Source organism: Amblyraja radiata, chromosome 41 (assembly GCF_010909765.2).
Source record: "Amblyraja radiata isolate CabotCenter1 chromosome 41, sAmbRad1.1.pri, whole genome shotgun sequence".
Classification (NCBI taxonomy): domain Eukaryota; kingdom Metazoa; phylum Chordata; class Chondrichthyes; order Rajiformes; family Rajidae; genus Amblyraja; species Amblyraja radiata.
In genome coordinates this window covers 9604716-9615338 of record NC_045996.1, presented here as the reverse complement: position 1 = coordinate 9615338, position 10623 = coordinate 9604716, and positions in this window count along the sequence as shown.

Genomic DNA, 10623 nt, shown 5'->3' with positions numbered 1-10623 from the left:
CCATCCTAACAGCCAAAATGTAGAAGCAGACACTGGTGTACCAAGGAAAAAGGCAAAATGCAGGCGTAACTCAGCAGGTCAGGCAGCATCCATGGAGAACATGGATAGGTGACGTTTTGGGTCGGGATGTTTGGCTTACCTCTCCATGTTGAAGAAGGATCCCAACCTGAAACATCACCTATCCAATTTTGAAGAAGGGTCTTAACCCTAAATGTCGCCTATCCATATTATGGAGTCATACAGTGTGGAAACAGGCCCTTCGGCCCAACTTGCCCACACTGACCAACATGTCACATCTACACTAGACCTACTTGCCCATATCCCTTGAAACCTGTCCTATCCATGTACCGGTCTAATTGCTCCTTAAACGTTGCGATAGTCCCTGCCTCAACTACCTCCTCCGGCAGCTCGTTCCGTACACCCACCACCCTTTGTGGAAGGGTCCTGATGCTGAACGTCACCAGTCCATGTTCTCCGGGGATGCTGCCTGACCGGCTGAGTTACTCTAGCATTTAGCGCCTTTTCATCTCCACAACTGTGAGAGTGGTGAGGGGGGGGGGAGGACAATTTGGATCGGGGATGGGCTCTGGGGAGTATCTATTTATAAGGAAGAGTGCTTACAATGTATTATACAAAGCACCAACAAAACAAATCTATTACATATGAAGACTCTTACATCTGCATGCAATTCCTGTTACACTTTATGCCGTTATAAATTCCAATGTCATTTCTATAAAGGGGAATCTCTATGTAAACATGTCACGCTGCGATTGCAGCCTCCCACCAGTGGGAGTGCCGTAGCTCTATCTGGGGAAAGACAAGGGTATTTTGAGGGTTGCGTTATTGATTCCTGTTTCTGCGTTTCTAATGGATGATCCCAGTGGGAAAACCGGCCATGGTTACAAAAGGGACGGAAGACCACCCCCCCCCCCACCCCCGATAAGAACCGTCTCGATAAGAAACGGAGCCTCATGTTCCACTTGGGTAGCTCACAACCCAACGGTATCAACATTGAACACTCCAATCTTAAGTAACCTTCATGAGTTCTAGGAGCAGAATTAGGCCATTCGCCCCATCAAGTCTATTCCGCCATAAAATCATGGCTGATCTATCTTTCCCTCTCAACCCTCATTCTCCTGCCTACTCCCCGTAACCCCTGACCCCCGTACTGATCTAGTATCTATCTATCTCTGCCATAACAATATCCATTGACTTGCCCTCCACAGCCTTCGGTGGCGATGACTTCCACAGATTCTCCATCTTGAACCCTCCCCTGCGCCTCACCTGGACTGGCACCTCTTTCTTCCCTCCACCCCCCCCCCCTCCTCATTTCTCCCCCTACATTCATTCCTCTGGCTTCATAATTTGCAACTCCTCATTCCTGTCTCACGCCTTCTGCTTTTATCTCTGGCCTTTGATCCGACCATCTGCCTATCAAACGTCCTCCCTGGCCTGCATTCACCTATCACCCGCCAAGCTTTGTCCTGCCCCTCCTATCTCACCCCCCCCCCCCCCCTCCCCACCGTCAGTCTGAAGAAGGGTTCAGACCCGAAACGTCATCTATTCACATTCTCCGGAGATGAATGAATACTTTATTGTCACGGTGAAATTCTTGGGTTACGTACCCAAGGTATGCCAAGAGTCGCTACGTAAAGGGCAGCAACAAGGTTACTTAAGCCCCTGTCCCACTTAGGAGACCTAAACAGCAACCTCTGGTGACCTTGCCCGCCACCCAAAAAAAAATCAAGGTGGAGGTGACCTGCAACCTCCTACCACCTCCCACGCACATGTTGAAAACCTTCCTCGACTATGAAGAAAACCGGCTTCGACTAGACCTGCCACTAAAAAACGATCGATTTTAAAAACGGCAACCTATTTTTAGTCGAGGCCGGTTTTAATCATGATGAAAAAATAGCAGCAACCTCGATGAAGCCTCGACCACACGGAAACCACATTAGGGAGAGTGACCAAAACCTCCGGTGACCTCATGGAAACCTTGGGTGGCGGGCAAGGTCACCAGCGGTTGCTGTTTAGGTCTCCTAAGTGGGACAGGGGCTTAAGTACCCCACGCTAGCCCCCCCCCCCCCCTCACTGCGGCCCCCCCCCACGCTGGGCCCTCCTTTCTGCCTGACCCGCTGGGTTACTCCAGCACTCTTAAGTTCCACCTAACGTCAACCAGCTACAGGGAGTTTACATGGACTGAGCCCATTGGAGATGTGGACACAGGAATTAGTGACCGAGCCAGACCTCAACGCAGGGGGGCAGGGTATAACTGTACTGCCTGTGCCTGTGCCTGTGCCTGTGCACCACAGAGGCAGTTGTCTTGTGGAAGGTAAACGACACTTGAATAAAACTCTGCTGTTTTCAGACTTTTTGGATTGTGTTCAAATGCCGAAGGGGTGAACGGAATGGGGGGGGGGGGAGAGCGCGGCTTTGGAGAACTGATCCTGAAGCCCACACCAACAGCGGCACAGTGGCGCAGCGGGTAGTGCTGCTGCCTCGCAGCGCCAGAGACCCAGGTTCGATCCCTGCCTGTGTCTGCAGTTGACACGTTCTCCCCGTGACTGCGTGGGTTTCCTCCGGGTGCTCCGGTTTCCTCCTACACGTTACTGACGTGAAGGTTTGTGGGTTAATTGGCCTCTGAAAATCGCACTCTTTGCGTAGGGAGTAGGCCTGGTTCCATGTTATATTCCTAACACAAACTAAACTCTCCTTATAACCACAGCCCTCCATTCCAGGCAGTGTCTAGTATTTCTCTGCTACACTCTCTGTGTAGTTATGACATCGTTCATCAGAAGGTCATCAGAACAATGTCCTGAGTGCCTTAAAACTTGGATACAGCGGATGTTGAGAGGATGTTTCCACTGGTGGGAGAGTCCAGGACCAGAGGTCATAGCCTCAGATTTAAAGGACGTTCATTTGGGAAGGAGATGAGGAGGAATTTCTTTAGTCAGTGGGTGGTGAATCTGTGGAATTCATTGCCACAGATGGCTGCAGAGGCCACGTCAGTGGATATTTTCACAGCAGAGATGGATAGATTCTTGATTAGTACGGATGTCAGGGGTTGTGGGGAGAAGGCGGAGAATGGGGATAGGAAGGAGAGATCGATCAACCATGATTGGATGGTGGAGTAGACTTGATGGGCCGAATGGCCTAAATTTGCTCCTATCACTTATGACCTTATGAACTTTTTTATACAGTTGCACCAAGGAATTCCAAGTCCTATACAGTCCTCATCAACTCTGCCTATTAATGCAAGAGTGTCAAATGCCTTCCTCAATACTATATCCGCCAGTGTCATCATTTGCAGGGAGCTATGAAGGTGGAGGGTGCCTCTGTTTACTTGTATATCAGCTATGTGGTATTTAATGTCAAGTTTGTTTAGTTTTGAGGTCCAGCGCGGAAACAGGCCCTTCGGCCCATCTAGTCCGCGTTGACCAGCGATCCCCGCATATTAACGCCATCCTACACACACTAGGGACAATGTTACATTTTACACCAAGCCAATTAACCTACAAACCTGCACGTCTTTGGAGTGTGGAAGGAAACCGAAGCTCCCGGGGAAAACCCACGCAGGTCACTGGGGAGAACGTGCAAACTCCGCACAGACAGCACCCGTAGTCAGGATCGAACCCGGGTCTCTGGCGCTGTGAGGCAGCAACTCTACCCCTGCGCCACCGTGCCGCCCACAAAATGTATCAGCTCACATCTGTCTGAATTAAACTCCATCTGCCACCGCTCTGCCCATCATTCCATCTGCATGTCTCTCTGCTTCATTAGTGAAACAAGCAGAGTTAGGCCATTTGACCCATCAAGTCTACCCCACCATTCAATCATGGCTGATCTGTCTTTCCCTCTCAACCCCATTCTCCTCCCTTCTCCCCGTAAACCCATGACACCCGTTTCCCTTCACACCTTTCACCACCGATTACCATTGTGTTGTCTGCAAACTTACTAACACAGTTGTACATATGAGTGGTGGCGCAGCGGTAGAGTTACTGCCTCACAGCGCCAGAGACCCAGGTTTGATCCTGACTTCGGGTGCTGTCTGTGTGGAGTTTGCACGTTCTCCCCGTGTGGTGTACTACAGACGGCGGCAAAGATCATAGAGCGGGTTCTGTAGGTTGATTGGCCCCATTGTGCAGGGAGTGGGTGATTAAATGGGATTACATGGAACTAGTGTTATCTATGATCTTTGATCTCTGTGTGATCACCCTCAGCCTAAATTTTTCCCTGATCGATAAAAAATACATCTATTGATACCCCTGAACACATCATCAGCGATGTTTATTTTTTATTGCCTCTCCTAACATGATCTTTATCACCTTCACTACATTGCAACCTATTCTCACTATGTTTCCTCAGTTCCTAAGACAACCATATGACAAACATTGGACACGCTAGAGACAGGAAACATGTTCCCGATGTTGGGGGAGTCCAGAACCAGGGGCCACACACAGTTTAAGAATAAGGAGTAAGCCATTTAGAACGGAGACGAGGAAACACTTTTTCTCACAGAGAGTGGTGAGTCTGTGGAATTCTCTGCCTCAGAGGGCGGTGGAGGCAGGTTCTCTGGATGCTTTCAAGAGAGAGCTAGATAGGGCTCTTAAAAATAGCAGAGTCAGGGGATATGGGGAGAAGGCAGGAACGGGGTACTGATTGGGGTTTATCAGCCATGATCGCATTGAATGGTGGTGCTGGCTCGAAGGGGCCGAATGGTCTACTGCACCTATTGTCTACTGTTATTGTAATTCCCAGAAATTCCTACATCATCTGTTCCTCTAGTTCCTGTTGACTGTAGTATAACCCCAGACCGGGTTCGATCCCGACTACGGGTGCTGTCTGTACGGAGTTTGCACGTTCTCCCTGTGGACCAGGTGGGGTTTCTCCAGGAGGCAGTCGCACTACCCGCTGTGTCACTATGTCCAAAATGTGACAGGTATCTGTTGAGAATCCAGAGGCTCTCCTGTCATTGAACATTGAAAGATACGGCAAGGACACAGGCCCTTCGGCCCATCTAGTCCGCGCTGACCATCGAACACCAGTCCACACTAGTTCCATGTTATCCCATTTTACCACCCACTCCCGACACACTAGGGGCAATTTACAGAATTAACCTACAGAACCCGCAAGTATTTGGGACGTGGGAGGAAACCGGAGCACCCGGAGGAAACCCACGCGATCACAGGGAAAACGTGCAAACTCCACGCAGAGGTCAGGATCGAACCTGGGTCCCTGGCGCTCTGAGGCAGCAGCACTACCTGCTGGTTGGTTGTGAGGATGTCATAGAAACATAGAAAATAGGTGCAGGAGTAGGCCATTCGGCCCTTCGAGCCTGCACCGCCATTCAATATGATCATGGCTGATCATCCAACTCAGTATCCCGTACCTGCCTTCTCTCCATACCCCCTGATCCCTTTAGCCACAAGGGCCACGTCTAACTCCTTCTTAAATATAGCCAATGAACTGTGGCCTCAACTACCTTCTGCGGGAGAGAATTCCAGAGATTCACCACTCTCTGTGTGAAAAACGTTTTCCTCATCTCAGTCCTAAAAGACTTCCCCTTTATCCTTAAACCGTGACCCCTTGTTCTGGACTTCCCCAACATCGGGAACAATCTTCCTGCATCTAGCCTGTCCAAACCCTTAAGAATTTTGTAAGTTTCTATAAGATCCCCCCTCAATCTTCTAAATTCTAGCGAGTACAAGCCGAGTCTATCCAGTCTTTCTTCATATGAAAGTCCTGCCATCCCAGGAATCAGTCTGGTGAACCTTCTCTGTACTCCCTCTATGGCAAGAATGTCTTTCCTCAGATTAGGAGACCAAAACTGTACGCAATACTCCAGGTGTGGTCTCACCAAGACCCTGTACAACTGCAGTAGAACCTCCCTGCTCCTATACTCAAATCCTTTTGCTATGAATGCTAACATACCATTCGCCTTCTTCACTGCCTGCTGCACCTGCATGCCTACTTTCAATGACTGGTGTACCATGACACCCAGGTCTCGTTGCATCTCCCCCTTTCCTAATCGGCCACCATTCAGATAATAATCTACTTACCTGTTTTTGCCACCAAAGTGGATAACCTCACATTTATCCACATTATACTGCATCTGCCATGCATTTGCCCACTCACCCAGCCTATCCAAGTCACCTTGCAGCCTCCTAGCATCCTCCTCACAGCTAAGTGTCGAGGGCCTCTGTCGGACAGTGCCATTAAAGCGGGGCGGCTGAGGTAATGTTCATCCCGAAGATAGATACAACAATGCTGGAGTAACTCAGCGGGACAGGCAGCGTCTCTGGAGAGAAGGAATGGGTGACGTTTCTGGTCGAGACCCTTCTTCAAACCCTTATCTCCGACTAGAGTTCCGCAGGGGAGGGACTGGGGGGTCAGAGTGAGGCAGGGTTCATTGGCTAGATAATTCATAATTTGCATAATTTGCAACTCCTCATTCCTGTCTCACGCCTTCTGCATTTATCTCTGGCCTTTGATCCGACCATCTGCCTATCAAACGTCCTCCCTGGCCTGCATTCACCTATCACCCGCCAAGCTTTGTCCTGCCCCTCCTCTCTCACCCCCCCCCCCCCCCTCCCCACCGTCAGTCTGAAGAAGGGTTCAGACCCGAAACGTCATCTATTCACATTCTCCGGAGATGAATGAATACTTTATTGTCACGGTGAAATTCTTGGGTTACGTACCCAAGGTATGCCAAGAGTCGCTACATAAAGGGCAGCAACAAGGTTACTTAAGCCCCTGTCCCACTTAGGAGGCCTAAACAGCAACCTCTGGTGACCTTGCCCACCACCCAAAAAAAAATCAAAGTCGAGGTGACCTGCAACCTCCTACCACCTCCCACGCACATGTTGAAAACCTTCCTCGACTATGAAGAAAACCGGCTTCGACTAGACCTGCGACTAAAAAACGATCGATTTTAAAAACGGCAACATATTTTTAGTCGAGGCCGGTTTTAATCATGATGAAAAAATAGCAGCGACCTCGATGAAGCCTCGACCACACGGAAACCACATTAGGGAGAGTGACCAAAACCTCTGGTGACCTCATGGAAACCTTGGGTGGCGGGCAAGGTCACCAGCAGTTGCTTTTTAGGTATCCTATGTGGGACAGGGGCTTAATTACCCCACGCTAGCCCCCCCCCCCCCCCCCTCACTGCGGCCCCCCCCCCACGCTGGGCCCTCCTTTCTGCCTGACCCGCTGGGTTACTCCAGCACTCTTGAGTCCCACCTAACGTCAACCAGCTACAGGGAGTTTACATGGACTGAGCCCATTGGAGATGTGGACACAGGAATTAGTGACCGAGCCAGACCTCAACGCAGGGGGGCAGGGTATAACTGTACTGCCTGTGCCTGTGCCTGTGCACCACAGAGGCGGTTGTCTTGTGGAAGGTAAACGACACTTGAATAAAACTCTGCTGTTTTCAGACTTTTTGGATTGTGTTCAAATGCCGAAGGGGTGAACGGAATGGGGGGGGGGAGTGGTGGGAGAGCGCGGCTTTGGAGAACTGATCCTGAAGCCCACACCAACAGCGGCACAGTGGCGCAGCGCCAGAGACCCAGGTTCGATCCCTGCCTGTGTCTGCAGTTGACACGTTCTCCCCGTGATTGCGTGGGTTTCCTCCGGGTGCTCCGGTTTCCTCCTACACATTACTGACGTGAAGGTTTGTGGGTTAATTGGCCTCTGAAAATCGCACTCTTTGCGTAGGGATTAGGCCTGGTTCCATGTTATATTCCTAACACAAACTAAACTCTCCTTATAACCACAGCCCTCCATTCCAGGCAGTGTCTAGTATTTCTCTGCTACACTCTCTGTGTAGTTATGACATCGTTCATCAGAAGGTCATCAGAACAATGTCCTGAGTGCCTTACAACTTGGATACAGCGGATGTGGAGAGGATGTTTCCACTGGTGGGAGAGTCCAGGACCAGAGGTCATAGCCTCAGATTTAAAGGACGTTCATTTGGGAAGGAGATGAGGAGGAATTTCTTTAGTCAGTGGGTGGTGAATCTGTGGAATTCATTGCCACAGATGGCTGCAGAGGCCACGTCAGTGGATATTTTCACAGCAGAGATGGATAGATTCTTGATTAGTACGGATGTCAGGGGTTGTGGGGAGAAGGTAGAGAATGGGGATAGGAAGGAGAGATCGATCAACCATGATTGGATGGTGGAGTAGACTTGATGGGCCGAATGGCCTAAATTTGCTCCTATCACTTATGACCTTATGAACTTTTTTATACAGTTGCACCAAGGAATTCCAAGTCCTATACAGTCCTCATCAACTCTGCCTATTAATGCAAGAGTGCCAAATGCCTTCTTCAATACTATATCCGCCAGTGTCATCATTTGCAGGGAGCTATGAAGGTGGAGGGTGCCTCTGTTTACTTGTTTATCAGCTATGTGGTATTTAATGTCAAGTTTATTTAGTTTTGAGGTCCAGCGCGGAAACAGGCCCTTCGGCCCATCTAGTCCGCGTTGACCAGCGATCCCCAGCATATTAACGCCATCCTACACACACTAGGGACAATGTTACATTTTACACCAAGCCAATTAACCTACAAACCTGCACGTCTTTGGAGTGTGGGAGGAAACCGAAGCTCCCGGGGAAAACCCACGCAGGTCACTGGGGAGAACGTGCAAACTCCGCACAGACAGCACCCGTAGTCAGGATCGAACCCGGGTCTCTGGCGCTGTGAGGCAGCAACTCTACCCCTGCGCCACCGTGCCGCCCACAAAATGTATCAGCTCACATCTGTCTGAATTAAACTCCATCTGCCACCGCTCTGCCCATCATTCCATCTGCATGTCTCTCTGCTTCATTAGTGAAACAAGCAGAGTTAGGCCATTCGACCCATCAAGTCTACCCCACCATTCAATCATGGCTGATCTGTCTTTCCCTCTCAACCCCATTCTCCTGCCTTCTCCCCGTAAACCCATGACACCCGTTTCCCTTCACACCTTTCACCACCGATTACCATTGTGTTGTCTGCAAACTTACTAACACAGTTGTACATATGAGTGGTGGCGCAGCGGTAGAGTTACTGCCTCACAGCGCCAGAGACCCAGGTTTGATCCTGACTTCGGGTGCTGTCTGTGTGGAGTTTGCACGTTCTCCCCGTGTGGTGTACTACAGACGGCGGCAAAGATCATAGAGCGGGTTCTGTAGGTTGATTGGCCCCATTGTGCAGGGAGTGGGTGATTAAATGGGATTACATGGAACTAGTGTTATCTATGATCTTTGATCTCTGTGTGATCACCCTCAGCCTAAATTTTTCCCTGATCGATAAAAAATACATCTATTGATACCCCTGAACACATCATCAGCGATGTTTATTTTTATTGCCTCTCCTAACATGATCTTTATCACCTTCACTACATTGCAACCTATTCTCACTATGTTTCCTCAATATGTAAGTTCCTAAGACAACCATATGACAAACATTGGACACGCTAGAGACAGGAAACATGTTCCCGATGTTGGGGGAGTCCAGAACCAGGGGCCACACAGTTTAAGAATAAGGAGTAAGCCATTTAGAACGGAGACGAGGAAACACTTTTTCTCACAGAGAGTGGTGAGTCTGTGGAATTCTCTGCCTCAGAGGGTGGTGGAGGCAGGTTCTTTGGATGCTTTCACGAGAGAGCTAGATAGGGCTCTTAAAAATAGCAGAGTCAGGGGATATGGGGAGAAGGCAGGAACGGGGTACTGATTGCGGATGATCAGCCATGATCGCATTGAATGGTGGTGCTGGCTCGAAGGGGCCGAATGGTCTACTCCTGCACCTATTGTCTCCTGTTATTGTAATTCCCAGAAATTCCTACATCATCTGTTCCTCGTTCCTGTTGACTGCAGTATAACCCCAGACCGGGTTCGATCCCGACTACGGGTGCTGTCTGTACGGAGTTTGCACGTTCTCCCTGTGGACCAGGTGGGTTTTCTCCAGGAGGCAGTCGCACTACCCGCTGTGTCACTATGTCCAAAATGTGACAGGTATCTGTTGAGAATCCACAGGTTCTCCTGTCAATAAACATTGAAAGATACGGCACGGACACAGGCCCTTCGGCCCATCTAGTCCGCGCTGACCATCGATCACCAGTCCACACTAGTTCCATGTTATCCCATTTTACCACCCACTCCCGACACACTAGGGGCAATTTACAGAATTAACCTACAGAACCCGCACGTCTTTGGGACATGGGAGGAAACCGGAGCACCCGGAGGAAACCCACGCGGTCACAGGGAAAACGTGCAAACTCCACGCAGAGGTCAGGATCGAACCTGGGTCCCTGGCGCTCTGAGGCAGCAGCACTACCTGCTGGTTGGTTGTGAGGATGTCATAGAAACATAGAAAATAGGTGCAGGAGTAGGCCATTCGGCCCTTCGAGCCTGCACCGCCATTCAATATGATCATGGCTGATCATCCAACTCAGTATCCTGTACCCTGCCTTCTCTCCATACCCCCTGATCCCTTTAGCCACAAGGGCCACATCTAACTCCCTCTTAAATATAGCCAATGAACTGGCCTCAACTACCTTCTGCGGGAGAGAATTCCACAGAATCACCACTCTCTGTGTGAAAAATGTTTTTCTCATCTCGGTCCTAAAAGACTTCC